The 21740-nt window shown below is 47.1% G+C and overlaps 1 protein-coding gene and 1 long non-coding RNA gene across 2 annotated transcripts in view; one reads left to right on the top strand and one right to left on the bottom strand.

Annotated features, from left to right (window-relative positions):
• Nucleotides 1-2019: 2019 nt before the first annotated feature.
• LOC115076456 overlaps nucleotides 2020-21740 on the bottom strand; it is a 317358-nt gene continuing 297637 nt past the window's right edge. The window contains exons 4-5 of the long non-coding RNA XR_003852769.1: nucleotides 7763-7801; nucleotides 2020-2392 (exon numbers count right to left, since the gene is read on the bottom strand). This is a non-coding gene — a long non-coding RNA (uncharacterized LOC115076456). The remainder of the gene's footprint in view (nucleotides 2393-7762; nucleotides 7802-21740) is intronic.
• Nucleotides 15871-21740, top strand: part of LOC115076454 (alkaline phosphatase-like) — a 105759-nt gene continuing 99889 nt past the window's right edge. The window contains exon 1 of the mRNA XM_029577945.1: nucleotides 15871-16025. The gene's annotated coding sequence lies outside the window, so the exon portion shown is untranslated. The remainder of the gene's footprint in view (nucleotides 16026-21740) is intronic.

Consider the following 21740-nt stretch of genomic DNA (forward strand, 5'->3'; position numbering starts at 1 on the left):
CTCTCGCTTGTTAGCACTCCAGAGCCACATTGTCAGTCCTGAAGTCTCACCACCTCCCTTTCTTGTCAGGACATTGGGTGCCCCAGGATTTTACTGCCTGGCTCGGATCGTACCATCTGCCTCACGTGGTGGTAGCTCTGGGGTCCTGCTGTTTTGCTTGTCAGGGGCACATCCAGCTGCTTTACATGGTAGAAGCCTCCAGGGGCCACAGAGACTCTCTTCTAGTCAGCGGCCCACCAGCACAGATCGGCGGGGTGGGGGGAGTCACTTGTGGACAGCCCAGTACTCCTTCACCCACTGAGTGGCATCGGGGGAGTGCTAGCATGGATACCAGTTTGCCTCATCATCGAGCCAGGGCAGGCACCCCATTCACCCTGTCCCCTCTTCTTCGCATAGCCTGTGGTGGAAGCTGTTGGCGCTCCCCCCCCCCCCCCGGTCCTGGAGATTCTGAGGACTTTTCTCTAAACGGAGTTTGCAGGTCGGTGCATGAACTTGGTCTGCTCTTCTCCTTCCTATAGATACAGGGACCATGCCAGCCCCTAAAGAACACGTAAGGCAGGAGCCCTGCAGAGCGAGATGAGTTGTGACCTAAGTGGATTGCTCTAGAACTTGCAGCTCCCTAATCCCTGCTAAAACCCTGCAGCTTCACCAGTGGCTTTGCGTCACCAGGCCTTGCTAATGCCACAGCTGCCTGTGACTTCTTTTCTCCTCTTTCAGTAACCCGGTCTTTGCAGATCCTTCGCCGCTAGGCTCGGGACGAGGGCACTATCACGTGCTCTGTATCTGTGTGTACACGCACTGCTGTAATGACATGGTCCGGAGGGCGTGTCACCACTGGTAATCATGGCTCCCTCTGCAGGTGTTGTCATGAGGTTGTAATGAAGAGGTGAGGTAAGGTCCCATGATAGGGTTTCTTAGCTCAGTGGTAGGTCACCGGGGCTCAGACCTGGGCCATGTGACCTGTGGTCGCATCTGCCCAGCCTGTGTCAGAGGCAGCTCAGGACTCGGACACACTGAAGGACTTCAGAGCATCCCTGAACTGAAGGATGGGCAACAGAACTAACATCTGGGGATAATTTTAACATTCCAAGGTAACAAAATATAAAACGTAGGCAAGAAAGGTAAGCAGAAGAGTCTTTGCAATGTCATGCTTTCTCCCCTCCTCTCCTCAGGGACTGTTATCTTCCTTCTCTGTGGCTGTTACTTCCTTCCTCCCCGTAGATGCTTCTTCTTTTCCACTGTGGCTGTTCTCTTCTTCCCTACATTTCTGGAAAAAAATCACGTTGGGGGTTACCCGCAGATCCCAGCCACTGTGTGGGCAATGCTGATGTGGCAAGGAAGGGGGAACGAGGTCGGGGGGGATGACTAGGAAAGGAGGTCTGGCTTGTCCCTGGGGGTGAATGTTACTCAGTGAGGGCTGCATGCTGGGGGCCTGCGTTATTTTCTGCAGTCATGTTGGAGGTCTGGAACAGAACCATGCGCAGGAAGAGCTACATGAATGGGTTTGTGTCCATGCTCGAGGGAGGAAGGAGCTGATGAAATGAGAACTGTTTCCTCAGGGTCATGTTTTAAAATCTAATTAAATCTTGCGCTTATACATGCCATGCAATCATGATTTTTCTGTGACGAGTCTGTCAACATGGAGTGCCCTCCTGTTAGCTATCAGGGAGGAGCCTGATTCACTAATTCTTTAGGAGAAGGGTAAAAATCCACCTATTTATGCAAGTGTTTGCTTCAGCTAATTGGAGTTTAATGGGCCAATACTGTGTGCTGCTCTTCAGAGGTTCATTTGGTTGTTTTGAGTTTTTTTTTGTGCAGTGTTTCAAAATTGTTTTACATCTGTTGTATTTGGTCCAGTGGCTTTTCAATGTCTTTAGGTTTATTTTAGATTGTTTTATGTTATTGTTTTTTTTGTGATCCACCGAGAACAGCATCACTGTTTTAGTTGGAATAAACAAATAAATTACATTGCATGCAGATGACAGCAATTCAAAACATGCAGTGCTTTATTGACGTCATCCTTCCAAGACTGGCCAAGGCAGGTTACAGTAAAATAAAGAAAGAAATAGATGCCCAAGACACAAAAATCAAACAATATATCAATCAATGAACATCAAACAGCAGTTAATAGAAAGGTTCAGTCAAATACATCCTATACATACATAATTCATAATCAAATACATTGATTGCTCTCCCAAACAAAAGCCCATAGTGAATTATCATACAATAGGGCCCAAGCGGCATACAATTGTAAACATCCTTATGGAAATAATATAGATATAATAAATAATATAAAATACAAGCTAAACTTTGGTTGTTGCATGTTGTCCATCACTCCCAGCATCCTTTGCCCTGAATCACCGCCTTGTGTGCTAGGCCAGTGGTCAAGTGCCTGTGAAATGAACGTCAGACACTGCTTTTATTCTGACATGAAGGTCAGACTCTGCCACTTTCACAGATTCTCAGCTGTTTGTAGTTTCAGGTGGATCCTGACTGTCCATGCTTCTGTTCTTTGGATGCGACCTCTGAAGTCGCTATGCATTTTTCTTTACTGGGGGGGGGGGGGGTGTCACAAGTGCGTGAAATGGCAGTGCTCTTCAGGTATCAGCAGTAACAGCTTTAGTAGCGGAATCAGTGGGACCCTCCCTTCCCCTTCTGGCAGGTGCTGAGCCCACAGATCACCGCTGGGCGAAGGAGCCAGTGAGTGCACAGGCTGGCGGAAACTACCACTGCGCCTCTCTCCTCCCCCACCACTGTTCCCATCCAAAGAAAAGGATGCTGCCCGGGGCCAAAAAGAAAGCGTTTCCACAGACCCTGGCCAGGGGAATGCTTAGAGGAGGAGCTGCTTGAAGGCAGGGATTAGATGCAGGAGGGATTTGAGGGTTGAATCAGCCGGCAGAGTTTCATAAGAACATAAGAACATGCCATACTGGGTCAGACCAAGGGTCCATCAAGCCCAGCATCCTGTTTCCAACAGAGGCCAATCCAGGCCATAAGAACCTGGCAAGTACCCAAAAACTAAGTCTATTCCATGTAACCATTGCTAATGGCAGTGGCTATTCTCTAAGTGAACTTAATAGCAGGTAATGGACTTCTCCTCCAAGAACTTATCCAATCCTTTTTTAAACACAGTTATACTAACTGCACGAACCATATCCTCTGGCAACAAATTCCAGAGTTTAATTGTGCGTTGAGTGAAAAAGAACTTTCTCCGATTAGTTTTAAATGTGCCACATGCTAACTTCATGGAGTGCCCCCTAGTCTTTCTATTATCCGAAAGAGTAAATAACAGATTCACATCTACCCGTTCTAGAACTCTCATGATCTTAAAGACCTCTATTATATCCCCCCTCAGCCGTCTCTTCTCCAAGCTGAAAAGTCCTAACCTCTTTAGTCTTTCCTCATAGGAGATCTGTTCATCCCCTTTATCATTTTGGTTGCCCTTCTCTGTACCTTCTCCATCACAACTATATCTTTTTTGAGATGCGGCGACCAGAATTGTACACAGTATTCAAGGTGCGGTCTCACCATGGAGCGATACAGAGGCATTATGACATTTTCCATTTTATTCACCATTCCCTTTCTAATAATTCCCAACATTCTGTTTGCTTTCTTGACTGCCGCAGCACACTGCACCGACGATTTCAATTTATTATTCACTATGACGCCTAGATCTCTTTCTTGGGTGGTAACTCCTAAGATAGAACCTAACATTGTGTAACTATAGCATGGGTTATTTTTCCCTATATGCATCTCTTTGGACTTGTCCACTTTAAATTTCATCTGCCATTTGGATGCCCAATTTTCCAGTCTCGCAAGGTCCTCCTGCAATTTATCACAATCTGCTTGAGATTTAACTACTCTGCATAATTTTATGTCATCTGCAAAATGTAATCACCACACTCGTCGTACCCCTTTCCAGATCATTTATAAATATATTAAAAATCACCAGTCCAAGTACAGATCCCTGAGGCACTCCACTGTTTACCTTTTTCCACTGTGAAAACTGACCATTAATCCTACTCTCTGTTTCCTGTCTTTTAACCATCTTGCAATCCACGAAAGGCCATCGCCTCCTATCCCATGACTTTTTAGTTTTCATAGAAGCCTCTCATGCGGGGCTTTGTTGAACACCTTCTGAAAATCCAAATACATCACATCTACCAGTTTACCTTTATCTACATGTTTATTAACCCCTTCAAAAAAATGTAGGAGATTTGTGAGGTAAGACTTCCCTTGGGTAAATCTATGATGGCTGTGTCCCATGTTTTGTGTCCTAAATGTTTTGTAATTGTATTCTTTATAACAGTTTCCACAATTTTTCCTGGCACTGAAGTCAGGCTCACTGGTCCATAGTTTCCTGGATCACTCCTGGATCCCCTTTTAAATATCGGGCTTATATTGGCCATCTTCCTATCTTCAGGTACATTGGATGATTTTAATGATAGATTACAGATTAATTGAAATAGGTCTGAAATTTCTTGTTTTAGTTCTTTCAGAACCCTGAGGTGTATACCTTCTGGTCCAGGTGATTTACTACTCTTCACTTTGTCAATCAGGCCTACACACATCTTCCAGGTTCATCATGATTTAGTTCAGTTCATCTGAATTGCCACTCTTGAAAACCGTCTCCGGAATGGGTATCTCTCCAACATTCTCTTCAGTAAACACTGAAGCAAAAAAATTGTTTAATCTTTCCGTGATGGCCTTATCTTCTCTAAGTACCCCTTTAACCCCTCGATCATCCAACAGTCCAACCAACTGCCTCGCAGGCTTTCTGCTTTGGATATATTTAAAAAACAATTTATTGTGAGTTTTTGCCTCTATGGCCAACTTCTTTTCAAATTCTCTCTTAGCCTGTCTTATCAATGTCTTTCATTTAACTTGCCAATGCTTTTGCTTTATTCTCAGGTTATATGTCACTTTAGGAAATATTATGCAGATCCCTTGGGTCGATTTCTTATTGTCCACATAGAAATGGGGGGGGGGGGGCTTAGATTATCACCTTAATAAACATTTTTGCACCTAATTTTGAGCAAGGCCCTTTTTTTGTGCAATTGACCGAAATCCTGGATAAGTGAGTGGAAGGCAAATTGATTATTGGAGGTGACTTCAATCTAACTATGCTTCACTGAGTGGATAATTCTTCTTGTGGGGGGAAAATTCCCAGGGTTCACAGGCATAGGCTTCAACAGCTAATGCATAAATGGGGAATGATGGACATTTGGAGGCACTGTCATCTTAAACAGAGGGACTATACCTTTTTCTCTAAAGCGCACAATGCTTACTCTCAAATAGATCACTTATGGGTAGATAGGTCGGTTTAAAATCAGGAGGTGGACACTGATATTGGGTCCATAACTTGGTCCAACCATGCCCCAGTCTGGATGGTTCTTGTAATTACTAATTTAGATAGGAGGCGACGGATCTGGAGGCTTAATGATTCTTTACTCCAGGATGAATCGTTCTGCCATAGATTGCAAGGTGCTATTGCAGAATATCTTCAAATTAATGATGTACAGGGTATGTCTCCTACCCTGTTATATGTAACTGCCTTTTCAACACCATTGTTATAGTTATGTTTACTATGCACCCCTGTTTTATGTGAACCAGCACGATGTGACTGCTGTCTCGAATGCCGGTATATAAAAATCTGAAATAAATAAATAAATAAAAATAGTCGTGCAGAAGTGCTTGAAGGCTGTTTTGAGAAGCTGTTTGACTCTCCAGGCATCCTTCAAGAATAAAGAGAAAGTGAGAGTATGGTCCGCCTTAGCTAAAATCTCTGCGCATGAACACTCTCATAAACTATACATTCATGCCCTCTACGTGCTGCCAAATTCAATCCCATAGAAAGGAATTGCGGGTTTTGGATGCAGATCTCATTGCTCACCAACTTAATTAGATTAATCAGGCCTCCTTTGAATGGGGCAATAAGGCTGTGAGACTACTGGCCTGCAAATTGAAAGCAAGGGAGAGTCAGAATCACATTACTAAAATAAAGGATTTGGGGGGGTCATTTACTGACTTCTTCAGTGGGTGAGGGAGCCTGGTGGGCCCAAAAGCCTCAAGACACAGTTTGTGTCTCCTATGAAAGTTGCCAGAGCCTCAGAGATGCAGAGACTGAAGAGAGTGAGCACAATCTGGGAGATCTCTCAGGTTCCTGCACCTATATCTGATTAATTTCCGCCCCCTGCACAGACAAAAATACTGAAAACATACAAAGGGTAGCCCATGGACTCCCAGCCGTTCCTTCTGCCACTGCTTGTTTGGGGGCCAGATGTAATAAGCATTTTCCCCATAGACACAAAAGGGGAAAAAAACCACCTGAGTGAGGGGAAGGCTGCCCTCTGCTGCTAATAAAAAGCGATGACTTATATAACAGTAGAATTCAGATTCATAAGGTGCATGGCATCCAAACAAAAGCCGTTCATAATAATTGATGGAAAGCGGAAATAATTTTTGGGAGACAAATATACAACCACCTCCCAGCTGGATTACCCAGCATTGTAATTCTGGAGTCCAGGATGCAAAAAGCACTCGAAGAAGTGTCAGGGGAAGGGATAAGGTGGATTTGCTTTGTCCAGTTATTTTTGAGTAAATTGAGGCATAGGGAGTCAAATCTAGGGACACAGAGAGTCAGTGAGTAAGACACAGGGAGATAAAGTGACTCCCCCAGGGTCACACAGAGAGCCAGTGACTGAGCACAGGGAGGTAAAGATGTAAATAGGGTACCCCAAAATAAATAAAAATAAAAGTTACCCGAGTCCGGAGTCAGGGTGGCTCGAAAGAAAGGAGACGTGATGGGGCCTGAAGTAGCTGAGCCAGAAGCCAATCCAGGCTACAAGAACCTGGCCTTCTTCTTCTTCTTTGCCGCGGCATGGTAGGGTCTGCTCCATCTTCGCTGGGGCCTGTTCCAAATTCCGTGCAAACACTGGAATTTCTGCGCATAAAATGGAAATTCTGCGCGGGGTCTGCACTCCGCAGTAGCGCAGAAGTCCCCCAGGTGAAGAAAGCGTATACCTGGAAGAAGCCTCACTCGCAGCGGGTGAAAAGAGGGGGAAGCAGAGAGAAGAGTAAAAGAGGAGGAAGCAGAGAGAAGAGTAGGCTGTCACTGCCTCTAGATGCAGCCGACAATTCATTGTTAGCTTGTAAAGAAGAACTAACCGGAATGGGAAAGAAAGTGACAGAGTCCATTACCTGATTCATCCCTTTAGGAACAACCTCCGTCAAAGACAAGTCAACCTCGGTCAGTGCCAAAAACAAAAATTAGAAAGTAACTAGGAATCATTTATCTGTGTACAAAGCAGCCTCATACCCTCAAGTTACAAATGAAAGTGAGCAAGGCTGGAATCTTAATTATCATTGTTTTGTTAGTTGCACAGTATCACCTAGCCGTCGGAGATCCCTTTTGTTAGGGGAATACCGGTGAGGGGTGTTAGATTTTCTTGTCATTTTGTTTAAGCCTAGGTTAGTAGGGAGAAGAAGAAGACGGACCCGAGAACTACTTTCGGCGCTCCTCAGCATCATCCAATGGCAGTGGCAGCCTGTCCCGGAACTACCCGGTGGGCACAACGTTACAAAACCCAGGCTGAGAAGAGGAACTTGCACCTACCACAACAAACAGGAAGAAAAGAGAGAGGCAAAGGCAAACAGAAAGGGAGAAAGACAACAGAGGGTAAAAGAGGAGAAGGAACGAGAAAAGAGAACACAGACACACCATGGAGACAGACACAAGAACAAGGAATAAAATGATACTTACCAGCCCCCATAGCTGCAGCACTGATACTCATTGGATCCTCTGAAAGACAAAACCAAAGCACAAAGACTCAATGCTTAGAATAAAGCATTATAAAAGAAATAAACGTTATTTTAACAATTAAAGTGCTTGCTTTCAGTTGTTTCCTAAGAAAGTTTATGTTAATCTGAGAGTGTTGTTTTTTTTCTAAAGGTAAAGAAAGAAAACGTATAGAAACAGTATAAGCAAAACAAGGAGATAGTTTATTTACACTGAGAACTATTGTTTAATTTTAATAAAAGGAATTATTTATTTACTTAACGTAAATGTCCCCTCCCCAACTTGGGAGAAATTGCCAGGTGGGCTCAGTGGGAGATCCGATAGAGAGTAAGGCACTGGACAGCACCCCTGTGGGCAACATCTGAGAGCTTGCTGTCCTGGTCACATGACTACATTATTTTAACATCCACCTCGGCCACAACAGCTGTCTTTACTCCGCAAGGATGTGGTTTACAAAACGACTCCTCCAGGGAAACAAGAAGAGTCAGTGACTGAGGCACAGGGAGATAAAGTGACTCCCCCAGGGTCACACAGAGAGTCAGTGACTGAGGCACAGGGAGAGAAAGTGACTCCTCCAGGGTCACACAGAGAGTCAGTGAGTGAGGCACAGGGGGATAAAGTGACTCCCCCAGGGTCACACAAGAGTCAGTGACTGAGGCACAGGGAGATAGTGACTCCCCCAGAGTGACACAGAGAGTCAGCAACCGAGGCACAGGGGGATAAAGTGACTCCCCCAGGGTCACATAGAGAGTTAGTGACTGAGGCACAGGGAGATAGTGACTCCCCCAGAGTGACACAGAGAGTCAGTGACTGAGGCACAGGGAGAGAAAGTGACTTCTCCAGGGTCACACAGAGAGTCAGTGACTGAGGCACAGGGAGAGAAAGTGACTCCTCCAGGGTCACACAGAGAGTCAGTGACTGAGACACAGGGAGATAAAGTGACTTCCCCAGGTCACACAGAGAGTCAGTAACTGAGACACATGGAGGAGAAAGTGACTCCCCCAGGTTCACACACAGTCAGTGTCTGAGGCACAAGGAGAGAAATTGATTCATCCAGGATCACACAGAAAGTCAATGATTGAGGCACAGGGGGATAAAGTGAGTCCTCTGGGGTCACACAGAGTCAGTGTCTGAGGTACAGGGGAATAAAGTGACACCTCCAGGGTCACACAGTCAGTGACTGAAGCAGAGGGGGATAAAGTGACTCCCCCAGGGTCACACAGAGAGTCAGTGACTGAAGGACAGGGAGGTAAAGTGACTTGCCCAGGGTCACAAGAAGAGTCACTGACTGAGGCACATGGAGAGAAAATGACTCCTCCAGATCATATATAGTCAGTGGTAGAATCAGAATTTAAAGATACCTTGCAGGATTTCTTTAGAGTCATTAGTTCATTGTTTTGGGCTATATTAGCTTTATCACCGTTCTATTTTTATTTTATTATAAGAGCTAAATCCTTGAGGTAGCTCTCTATTAATATTGCTCTATACCCTCAGGAGAAGGAAAACTTTGGGGTTATTTCTCCCAAGATGATAGAATTCACTGCAGAGTGAGCCATAATGTCACAGTGCACTTGAGGTGGTGACGAGTTCTGTCTTCTGGGGAGTTTTGTAGAGATTTCAGCATTTCCAGATGTGACCAGTAGAGGGCAGCAGCCATCCAGTTTTGGATGTATTTTGTCCAGGTCTCTAGTTACAGTCACATGAAGGGGAAAGCTTTGGGGCAATATACAGTTATACCCTGCGTGATTCAGAGAGGTGCGTGAAGATAGAAAATCCAGCCCTAAGTTTGTACCTGAGGCAATGGTAGGTAAAGTGACTTGCCCAAGATCACAAGGAGCAACAGCAGGACTTAAACCCTGATCTCCTGGTTTGTAGCCCATTGCTCTAACCATTAGGCTACTCCTCCTGTATTGTGATGCAGTGCAGTATGGTTCAGTGTTGTGTAATGCTGTGCAGTGGTGTGTAGTGTTGGGGCCAGGATGGAATTGGCCTATGTTTTCTTTGTGAATTTGTCCTTATTTTTTTTCCATATGAATGTTAATATGATACCATTCACAGTTGTATATAGTGTGGGATGCAAATATTTCAAATAAATACAGTACTGTGTACTGTTCACAGCAGGTTGTGGGTTGTTATCAGGGGGCCTGCAGGAATGATTTCATCAGAAAGAAAGGCTTTATTAATTTAAGCTCCCCAGGCTACACATGCTCCCCCCTTTCCTCCTCTTTTTCAGGCTCATGGAATTGATGTCATGCCACTGTTTTCTTTTTACTCAAGAACCAGGTAGTTCTTACCTAGGATGCAGTGTGGTCTATTGCAGAATGTGGAGTGTGATGCGATGAGATGCAGTACAACGAGTAGTGCCTGGTATGGGTGCCTATTGTGATGCAGCAGGATGCAGTGCAGTCTTGTGCAGTAGAGCTTGATGCAGAACGTGTATTGTGAAGCAGTGAGATGCAGTGAAGCCTGATGCACGGTGTGTGATGTGATGCAGTGGGGTGCTGTGCAGTTGAGGCTGTTAGAGATTGTGCATTGTAATGTAATGGAGTGCAGTGTTATGCAGCAGAGCCTGATCCAGGTTGTGTATTACCATGCAATGGGATGCAGTGCAGTATTGTGGAGCAGAGCCTGACACAGGGTGCAAATTGTAAAGCAGTGAGATGCAGTGTAATGTTGTGCAGAACAGCCTGATGCAGACTGTGTGATGTGATGCAGTGGGATGGGGTGCAGTTGAGGCTGTTACAGGTTGTGCATTACAATGTAATGGGGCGCAGTGCAGTGTTGTGCAGCTGAGCCTGATTCAGATTGTGTAGTATTATGATGAAGCAGGATTCAGTGTAGTTTTGTGCAGTACAGCCTGATGCAGGGTTTGGATTGTGATGCAACAGGATGCAATACAGTATTGTGCAATAGAGCCTGATGCAGGATCTGTATTGTGAAGCAGTGGGATGCAGTGCAATGTTGTGCAGTAGAGCTTGATACAGGGTGCATATTGTGAAGCAGTGAGATGCAGTGCAGTTTTGAGCAGTAGAACCTGGTGCAGGATGTGTATTGTGATGCAACAGGATACAATGCAGTATCGTGCAGTACAGCCTGATGCACACTGTGAAATGTGAAGCAGGAGGGTGAGTGCAGTTGAGTCTGGTACAGATTGTGCATTGTGATGCAATGAGGTGCAATGCAGTGTTGTGCAGCAGTGCCTGATACAGGGTGCATATTGTGATGCAGTGAGATGCAATGCAGTGTTGTGCGGTACAGCCTGATACATAGTGTATATTGTGATGCAGCAGAATGTAGTACAGTATTGTGTTGTAGAGCCTGATGTGGGGTGTATTGTGAAGCAATAGGATGCAGTGCAGTGTTGTGCAGTAGAGCCTGATGCAGGGTGTGTACTGTGACACAGTGGGATACAGTGCAGTGTTGTGCAACAGAGCCTGATGCAGAATGTGTAATGTGTTGTGGTGGGGTGGGGTGGGGTGCAGTGTTTGGCAGTGGAACCTGGTGCAAGGTGTGCAATGTAGTACAGTTGGTGCAGTGCAGAATGGTGTGGTACAACCTAGTGCTGCGACGTGCAGTGTAGCACAGTCTGGTATAGAATGATGTAGTGTTTAGAGTACAGAATTGCAAAAGTGTTTATTGTTCTTTTAGCATTTTTATGGTATCTTACAATAAATTACATACAATGAATCCCTGCCCCAAAGAGCTTACAGTCTAATGGAAGACAGCCAACAGTTTGGGTACCCCATTCAGCACTTGGCAAGTCACATAATCCACCCATCTGACTTTTTTTTGCTGTGTACATTGACCAGGCAGTAGGACTGAGTTTATTTGTATTAGGGGTCCCTCAGATTAACTCTTCTCGGCTGTGAGTAGGAGATAGAGAATACCTTTTAAAGGACTGACGAAAATAGCACATGAGCTTTCAAGATCACACAAATCTCTCTGTCAGATGGGCAACTCCTCCTTTAATGCAAAGAAAAGGTGTGTGACAGCCAAATTTCTAAGTCTATCCTTGGAAAATGTAAATATCCACAGCGGTGACTCGTTTAAAGACCACTTGAATGGAAGTCTCAGAGAAATTAACAATGATCATAAATAGTAAGTTCTCCGACATGGTCCGTGTTTCACTTGGGGTTGAATCAGGACGTCCATCACAATCAACAAAGGTCCTTTTTTAATTTTTAGAACACAAACAAACTAAAGATACTCAGAGGACAGAACAAATAAGGCTATCCACAGCGCTAATATCAAATACCAGCACCAAATATCAAATTGTGAAGGTAGCTTCAAAACCTACCTTCACAATTCTGGTTTAGAAAAGAAAGGCTTCATAAACCACACATCAGCTTGTAATGAAACTTGTAGCTAAAGATTAAAAAGGAAAGGAAACAGCCAATCATTGACATTGCCTTGCTAAAGGAACCAATCAAAGAATGACCCTATAGGGGGGAACCCGATCTTCATGAATGAAGTCACATGACCATCAAGAACAATAGAAAAAGACTAGGGAAGTAATGTTATGTATGAATGAAAGTCACATGACCTCAGACAACCAAACAGATAAGAGAAATATGGAATGTAAATGGGAAAACTCATAAAAATGCAGGACTGTTCAATCTCCCAGCTTAAACCACTGGGAAATAGTGATTGTAGCTCCTCAATCCAACATTGTTCCTGCGGCACTAGAAATGAGAAGAATCACCCCCAAGAATATGGCGATTAACTACTTCTATCGCAAAAAATCTTAATTACGAAATATTATGACCCTTATCCATCCAAAGCTTGCAAGCCCTTTTACCAACGTACAATAAAAGGCAGGGCTAAGAGATCACATGAATAATCTGGCCCTTTCTTGCCAGTTATATTCTTTGCCATTGGCTGGATGTATACAATCAGACCAAGAACAAGACAATGGGCACGCATTGCACTGACCACAGGGATGATGTCCCAATACAGCTGACTCAGCTGGTGTCCTTATGCATAATTCAGAAGACACTAAAAGGTGCCTGAGATTTTTACCTCGGCAAAAAGCAAAGTGAGGTTGCGGGATAAACAGTAAGTTACGATTGATATAGAGGACCCATTTGAAGTCTCATAAGAACTTGACATACTGGGTTAGATCCAGCGCAGTATCCTGTTTCCAACAGTGGCCAATCCAAGTCACAAGTACCTGATAGGATCCCAACAGTAGATAGATCCCATGCTGCTAACGCCCGGGCATAAGTAGATAGTGGCTTTTCCCAAGCCTACCTGGTTAATAACAGTTTATGTTCCTCTCCTCCAACAACTTGTTCAGACCTTTTTTTAAAACCAGCTATGCTAGCTGCCTTTACCACATCTTCTGGCAATGAATTCCAGAGCTTAATTATGCGTTGAGTGAATAAGAAATTTATCAGATTTGTTTTGAATGTGCTACTTACTAATTTCATGGAAAGCCCCCATGTCTTTGTATTTTTCGAAAGAATCTCGGACTTAGAGTGACAAAAGGCTGCAAATGTCTAAAAATTTTGAAAGGAGACCCTATAACCTGAAACGATGGGTTGCCTCGGAGGCTTTGAGAGGGATTTATAGATCTTGCAGAGAATGTAAAACAGGAGGGTAAATAGGGATGTTTCTCTAATATGAAGTCAGCTTCCCAAGCAGACAGGAAGGGTCTCTCTAAACCTTTTTGATGCCAAGATGAAACCACCTTAACACAAGTCAGGAGTGGAATCTCCTCGTAAAAGTTTATAGGCCCGAGAATCAGGTCGCTATCATTGGTTTTCAGCAACGTATGCAAAGTGGTTCATAAGAAATGTTAATGATTGGCTGATTCCTTTGGCATGCTTGTTAATCCTTAGCTATAAGTTACATGACCAGCTGATGTGTGGTGTATGTATGAAGCCTCTCTTTTCTAAGCCGAATTGTGAAGGTAGATTCTTGAACCCTTGCTATTTGATGCTGGCACTGTGAGTAGCCTTATTTGTCTGTCCTCTGGCTATTTTTATTTTGTTTGCGCGCTAGAAATTCAAAAGGTTGTGTCGTCCCTCCCGATGCAGCCGCAAGCGAAACATGGACCTCGTCAGGGGATGACTTGCTGCTTATGACTTTCTCTGAGACATGCAGTGAAAAGGGGGAACGTTGCTTTTCACTGAGAAGACACTGAAAACTGTGTTTAGACATCAGTAGCAATTAAAGCAATCATCATTGGAACATCTTGAAATACTCCATCTGTTTTGATGAGCGGAGGTAGGTGCCTTAGAGTACTATTTAAATGCAGATCTGCAGCGCTAACAGATTGTCATGATCCGACCTCATTCAATGTGAAACCCACTGCTACTCATGGGAAAACGCACAGAGTGAACAATGTTCAACTTGAAAACCGTTTTTTTTTTCCTCCCCTTCATCTACTTAATTTCAGGCATTTATTTATCTGCTCCTCAGGCTACATTTATTTCACCAGAAGATAAAAAGATGTTAGCACCTGATCAAGAGGATGCGGTTGTAGAAAGGAGAAAAGCCTGCCTGAGGTGCTCTGTGAGATGGCTGAGCTTGGACCGGCTCCCTGGTGCAGGCATAGCAACCCCGGCCTGGATCCCCTGTCTCTCGGGACCAGCCGGGTACTCTTGTGAGGGAGAAACGAGGCAAGATAAGGACCTCGGGGCCCACCTGCACCGCTCCCGCGGCAGGGCCCGCCCAATGGCAGACTCTCCTCCCTCACGTCTGGGGGGATCCTCCCTGCTTCTCCCAGGCTTTCTTGGATTCTCTGTTTTCCTGAGTTCGTTTATTTAGAAATACTTACTTACTCCCTGTCCCCCACAAGTGCTAAATATGTATTCCAAGTTACTTCTAAACCCTCTTCCTGACTGAACCAGTTGGTTGCCCAAGGCAACGCAGAAAATTAAGGGCGCACCACACCACAACACAAAGACACAGCACGCACAGGAATTACAGCAAACATATGACAGTAACACAGATCCTGCCTGCTAGAGCCCTGGTGGGAAAAAACCCCCCAAAAAGCCAGGACTTTACCTGCTTCTGAAATGCCTCCCATACTTTATGGCACTGAATCTTAGTTATCTGACTCTGCCCGAGGTGATGGTGCCCTCTCAGGCTGGCGGGGGTCACCAGGGCGGCCTGGGCAGGCCATCTGGGGAGGAAGCACATGGGACTGGGGGCTCAAAGGCTGAACTTGTTGCTAGAGAAGAAACGATTCAGGTGAATGATAACAAGGGAAACCGGAGGTCAGCAAAATCATAGAAAGCTGGGAACTCTGGCTAAATGACCCTAACAATAAAACTACCAGAATTGCAACGGAGCAGGGATTCCCCAGGGGTTGTTCCCATTCACTCCCTCCCCCTCCTGCTCCAGCTCGGCATTAGCCCTACCTTGTCTGGGCTGACCCCCTTATCTGTTAAACATCCCACGCTGATCCACCAAACCACCGGGAGGGGCCAATTTTCAGATACCCCCCCCCCTTTAATTTTGGAAGGGCGAATTCCCTACGAGATCTGGGGGTGCTCCGCCAGGCCAAGAGGGGATCTCCGCGCCTTCTGTCTCCAGCCCTCCTGCTCCCCTGAGTCCGACCACGGGCAGGCGGGGCGGCGGAAGCTGGCGCCTGCTTGGAACCGGTCCGGTTTAGCCGCGTAGGGGGCGCTCTGCGCGCCTGACCCCGGAGTCGCGCATGCTGTTTACGCGCGCCGGGGGGTGGGGGGGGAGATGCGCTCCGGCTCTTGTTTGAAAATTCGAGCAGAACGTCACCCGCACATTTCCGCGGGCGAGGCTGTGCGGGCAGCCGGGAATTTGCACAGCGGCTTGGACAGTGCAGGTTAAAGTCCGCTGCTAAAAGTTGCACGTCGACTTCGCCCCTCCCCGTGTACCGCTTTAAAAAAAAAAAAAAAAAAAATTCAAGAAGCCCTGAGCCAAAGAAAAGAAAGCTTGCGCTCTCCCTGCCCTGGCCACGGCGGGATCGAGGATTACGGCAACAAGCAGTTCAGGAAAAGCAGTCAGGGGCTGTGCTAGAAGCAGCAGCAGCAGAGCCGGAGCCTTAACCCACAGTCCCTGCAGGGGGCAGCCGTGAGCCAAGGCTCCGGCCCCGGGGGGCGGACGGAAGCCTCCTCGTTTAAGAAGCCCTGCAGGAGCACATGCCTTGTCCACAGCGAGACTCGCCCGTCCGAGGATGCGCGCCTGCCCTCTCCGGCTTCCAGCTGCTTGCACATCAGCCCTAAGGTCTGCAGCCTGGGGGCAGGTAAGGAGCTCTCCGGGCCGTGCCGGGCTAGCTTGGGGCTGCAGGGGGGGGGGGGGTGGTGCCAGGACTCGGCAGACTCTTAGCCTCCCCCTCCCATTTTCTGCCTTAGGATGGCACGGTCAGGTCTACCCTCCCCTCCAGAGCCCGGCTCCAGCTGTGCAAATAACTTCTCTTAGAAGAGAAAGCAAACTTTTTTTTTTTTTCTTTAATCCCCTTCCCCGGCCTGTCCGGGCATTCCCTTTCTGGAGAATGCCTCTCTCCCCCGGGGCAGCTCTGGTGGGTTTCTTCCTATCCTCTGGAAGTCATTGCTGCTATAGATAAAGTCCTTCTGTTATCAGCACCGCGCAGCTCTCCAAGGTAAAACTGAACTCGCTGCTAAACTTTACAATCCGGAGAAGTATTCTTGTCTAAGAGAGGCTTTTCGCAGCCTTAGTGCCGAGCTGGAGCAGGCGTGCCCTGCCGGAAGAGCACCCGGGGATCTCCCCCAGCAGACTCGGCCCCCGCGGGTTCGGTGCTATTTGCAAATAAAGCTATCTGGAGCCTGCCTGTACCTCCGTGCCCTTTACTCTGAGGTGGGTCCCCCACGCCGGCTGCTTTTAACGGGACAGGACCACAAAGGCCAGAAGGCATCCTGGCATTGGTCTGTGGAAAGCCAGCTTTGTTAGATCTTAGGTTCTGCACAAGTGTCTCACCACAGCTACCCCCTATCTTCTTCTCTCACAAGTGTGCCCAGTCTGGACCCACCCTGTACACCTGCACTCGGACCCAGAGCGCATGTACACATGCCCACCACTGAGCCTAGGGAAATCACCACATGCCAACAAAAAGGAATCATTTATTGTTAGTTTTCTGCCTAATACATTTTATTTTAAAACAAGCCGTTGAGCCAGTTAGAAAGGGCGAGATGTTTGTTCGGAAAAGTGTAATGGAAGAGCCGAAGAAGACAATTAGAGTTGATGTTTACAGTACACATTTATATACTACGTCTTCTGTGCATTCGCAGCACATTGGTCAGAGCTCTCTCGTTTGCGCATGCGCAGCACGTCGGTGAGAACGGGCGAGATGTTTGTTCGGAAAAGTGTAATGGAAGAGCCGAAGAAGACAATTAGAGTTGATGTTTACAGTACACATTTATATACTACATCTTCTGTGCATTCGCGGCACATCGGTCAGAGCTCTCTCGTTTGCGCATGCGCAGCACGTCGGTGAGAACGGGCGAGATGTTTGTTCGGAAAAGTGTAATGGAAGAGCCGAAGAAGACAATTTAGAGTTGATGTCTACAATACACGTTTATATACTACGTCTTCTGTGCATGCACGGCACGTCGGTCATAGCTGCTCTCTTCTGCGCATGCGCGGCACGTTGGTGAGAACGGGCGAGATGTTTGTTCGGAAAAGTGTACTGGAAGAGCCGAAGAACACAATTAGAGTTGATGTCTACAGTACACGTTTATATACTACGTCTTGCACATCGGTCAGAGCTCAAATATATATATTGATTTTCCCTTTCTTGGGGGATGGGGAAAGGGGAGCAGGAAGGAGATTGCTGGGTTTCTTGTCTTTCCGGATGGGCTGAGCTTGAGGTTCCTCCACCACGGCATCCTTGCACCCTCCACTTCTGCCTCCCATTATCCAGGAGGCAGGGTGCCCTGCTTTCCCAAAGAAGGAGCAAGGCCTGCATTTACCACTACCTGGTCCTGGGGAAGGCAGGCCTGCTGAAGATTTGCTGTCTCCCAAATGCCATGAACCTCACTGGGCAGAGTACAGCACTTTGCTTCCTGCTCCAGCCCCTCCTCTCACTCAGGCCACCTGCAGGGAACAGGAGAGGAGGGAGTGAGGCTGGAGCACAGGGCAGAACAGCTCCCTAATCCAGCCCCTCCCGTCCTGTCATTTCTCCTCCCCTTCTGTGTACCAAACAGGAGGGGAGGGGAGCCAGGGAGGCTGGAGCAGATAAAGCAGATGGGAAAAGACCTGGGGAGGGCTCCTTGATAAGAAATTTGTCACACCATACCTATCACTAATCCTGTAAGAATCAACCAGTATGGTGCATCCCCATGGCTCTTCCAGTGCAGTTTGTTTGCCTGCATGGTTGGTGCCCATTGTAAGAACAGGAGGATCTCAGTTACACTCGTGTTCAGTGTTTTTGCAGGCCTGGTCTCAGGGGTGGGGCAGGAGCTTATGAGTGAGTTTATCAAAATCTCAGGGTGGGCTCCCCCCCCCCAAATCCTGTACTTAGCGATGCCTCTAGTTGCTGGCAATGACTCTGCCCCCTATCCCCACCCCACCAATGTGGGGCCAAAACCACCACTCCCTGAGGGCTGAAGACCTTAATTCCTCCCGCCGTCCTCCCCAATCCCTGTTCCCCCTGCTGACACCTACCACTGCCGTTGATTGAAGCCGGCAGGAAGAGGAGAGCAGTGGTGGTATCTCAGACCTCGTCTTCCTCTGCCGTCTGGGGTCCCAGTGCCACATTGCCCCACAGAGGGCGCTGTAGGGCTACACAGTTAAAAGCAGGAGTTGGGCCCCAGGTGGCAGAAGAGGATGACACGGCCAGCTGCACTGTCACGGCTCTCCCCCTCCTGCCGGCCCAGTTCAGTGACAGAGGGAGGAGCTGAGGGATGAAAGGGGATCATTGGGAGTGGAGAGGAAGGAAGGAGGGCGGGGGGGGAGGGACTGAGAGGGGTCAGATAGAGGAGAGGGCAGTGTTTGAGTGTGTGCGTGTGTGTGCGCGAGCCAGGTCAGAAGGGCGGGTAGAGAGGGGATGGGGATGCAGGGACAGGGACATCTTTTCCCTTCTCTACCCTGCCCTTTGTATGCTCTTCCCTTGATCTTTAGATCCTGGAAACCGCACTTCCCTCCCCCTCCCCCTCTCTGATCCCAGATTCTGTCTTCTTTTGATGATCCTCCTCCTCCCTCCCTCTCCATCCCCCATCCCAGATTCTTTTATCTTCTCCCCTCCCCTCCCTTCCTAGTCCTCCCGTCCTCCCCCTATTCCTGAGATCTCCCTATGCTACTTGAGATCTCTTTTCCTCACCCAATATAAACAACATAAATCAGTCAGCAAGTAAGGGTAGAGAACTAGTTTCATAATGCAATATAAAAGATTAAATTGTTTGCCAGCCTGCTTCAAAGTTTTCTCATTCCTGCCTCAGGACCCACCCTTGAGCTGCTGCAGGAAACTCACCTGATAGTGGACAGAATCTTAAAAAGTGCAAAGCAAATGACAATCGAGAGAAAAGACCAATTCTCACTTTAGCAGCGGGCAACGGACCCATTAACAATGTGTACAGACCCTGCCCATCTTTCCTAGAGAGAGCAGACTGACGGCCAATGTAAAGAGCTCACATGTTTACTCCTGATTTGTTAAGGATTTTGGTGCACAAATTAGTAATTCCCTAACGGGCTGATACAGCAAAAACACGGGAGAGCGGGCGAATGCCCGCTCTTCTGTGCGCGCAATTCTGTATTTAAATGAGGCCCGGCAGTAAAAACGGGCAAAAGGAGGTGCTAGGGACAGTAGCACGTCCCTAGCACCTCCTTTTGGACCGGAGCGGCGGCTGTCAGCGGGTTTGACAGCCGACGCTCAATTTTGCCGGCGCCGGTTCTCGAGCCCACTGACAGCCATGGGCTCGGAAACCGGATGCCGGCAAAATTGAGCATCCGGTTTTCGACCTGACAGCCGCGGGCCGACTTCAAATTTCTTTTTTTTTACCCTTCGGGACCTCTGACAATATCATCATGATGTTAAGTCGGAGGGTGCACAGAAGAGCAGTAGGCGCTAATTTCTGAAAGCAAAATGTGTGGCTTGGCTGCACATTTTGTTTTCTGAAACGCGCGGGAATACTTAATAGGACCATCAACATGCATTTGCATGTTGCGGGCACTATTAGGTTTCGGGGGATTGGACGCTCATTTTCGGCCCCTTACTTGAATAGGGGGTAATGCTAGCGCGTCGAAAATGCGCGTCCAATGGAGGGTTAACAGTACTGTATCGGCCCATAAGTAAATTCCATGTAATGAAGGCATTAGCCATTACTCCCTAATGCAGGCAGGTGCGTTAACCTGAGGGAAGCCTTCAGGGCTTTTTCTTAATACTGGAAATTTAACTCCTAACATACAGGCCGATTCAGTAAAAGTCGCGGGAGAGCAGGTGAGCGCACAGGCCACTCTGCTGTGCGCGCGATTCAGTATTCAAATGAGGGCCCGCGGTAAAAAGAGGCGCTAGGGACATTAGCGCGTCCCTAGCGCCTCTTTTTTGACAGGAGCGGCGGCTGTCAGCAAGTTTGACAGCCGACGCTCAATTTTGTAGGCATCGGTTCTCAAACCTGCTGACAGCCATGGGTTCAGAAACCAGACGCCGGCAAAATTGAGCGTCTGGTTTTCAACCCGCGAGTGCGGGCCGATTTTAAATGGGGTTTGTTTTTTTTTTTTTTAATTATTTTTTACTTTTTACTTAATATCGCCATGATATTGGGTACCGGCAGAAATTAGCGCCTACCTTTGGGTAGGCGCTAATTTCTGAAAGTAAAATGTGCGGATTGGCTGCACATTTTACTTACTGAATTGTGCGGGAATAACTAATAGGGCCATCAACATGCATTTGCATGTTGCGGGCATTGTTAGTTTTGGGGGGGGTTGGACACGCGTTTTCGATGCACTATTACCCCTTACTGAATAAGGGGTAAAGCTAGCGCATCGAAAACACACATCCAAATGCGGGCTAACAGTGCGCACTGGAGCGCACTGTACTGTATCGGCCCGCTAGTAACATAGTATTGTCGGCAGAAAAAGACCAAATGGTCCATCCAGTCTGCCCAGCAAGTTTCTTATGGAATTAACTGCTACTTGTGCAGGTTACCCCCATGCTATCTGTTAAGGGTGGTAACTGCCGCTCCGTGCAGGCTACCCCCATGGGTCTGATAGAGTAAAGTTAACTCTCATCTCTGGGGCTACTGTTAGTCTATGGTGCTGTGTCAACGTGGTCCTAGACCTGGAGATCTTAGGTGCGGGGGAGGGGGGGCCTTGATTCAGGTCTCCTGGGTCCAGAATGGACCACTGCACCTGGGAACCAGGTCTGGGATCACGCTGGCACAGCTCCAGAAATGTAACTTAACTTTTACTCCATCTCTGTCCCGGATTTCCAAGTCTACAGTCTCACTGCACCACCTGAGTCCGGGATCTCAAGCCAGAGACACAATGACGTCCTGAGCCAGAGGCTCAGAATTGTGTGTGTAACTGTCTATCGTTACATACAATGGTGGTCATTGTGCTAATAAGTCCAAAAACAAGGACTTCATTAGCTTTACTTCATTAACTGTACCTTTTCAGTTGTTTCCTGTACACAAACCATGTTTTGTGTTTTTGCTCCTATATCATGTTTTATACACGCCCCCAATATTTCTGTGCGTACATTTGTGGGTTAGCATGCTTTTCTTAAACCCCCGATGAATTAGCACTGCATCGGGATTTAACTCAATTATTCAGCCCATGAGTAAAGGAAATGCGAGCCAAAATTTAGCTCACTGTTTTTACTTGTGCTTTCTTATGCCAGCCTCTTCGGCAGGTGCAAGGGCGAGCAAACCTTCAGGGTGGTTCAGAGACTTTCCGCAGGGCCAGAGATATACTTCCTCAAAACCCTGAAAGAGCGATAGGCATGCTTGTATCACTTTTTTTGTGGCAGGAGGTGGATGGAAGAACAGAGTTGGCGACTAGGTCA

The sequence above is a fragment of the Rhinatrema bivittatum genome, chromosome 15, assembly GCF_901001135.1.
Source record: "Rhinatrema bivittatum chromosome 15, aRhiBiv1.1, whole genome shotgun sequence".
Taxonomy (NCBI): domain Eukaryota; kingdom Metazoa; phylum Chordata; class Amphibia; order Gymnophiona; family Rhinatrematidae; genus Rhinatrema; species Rhinatrema bivittatum.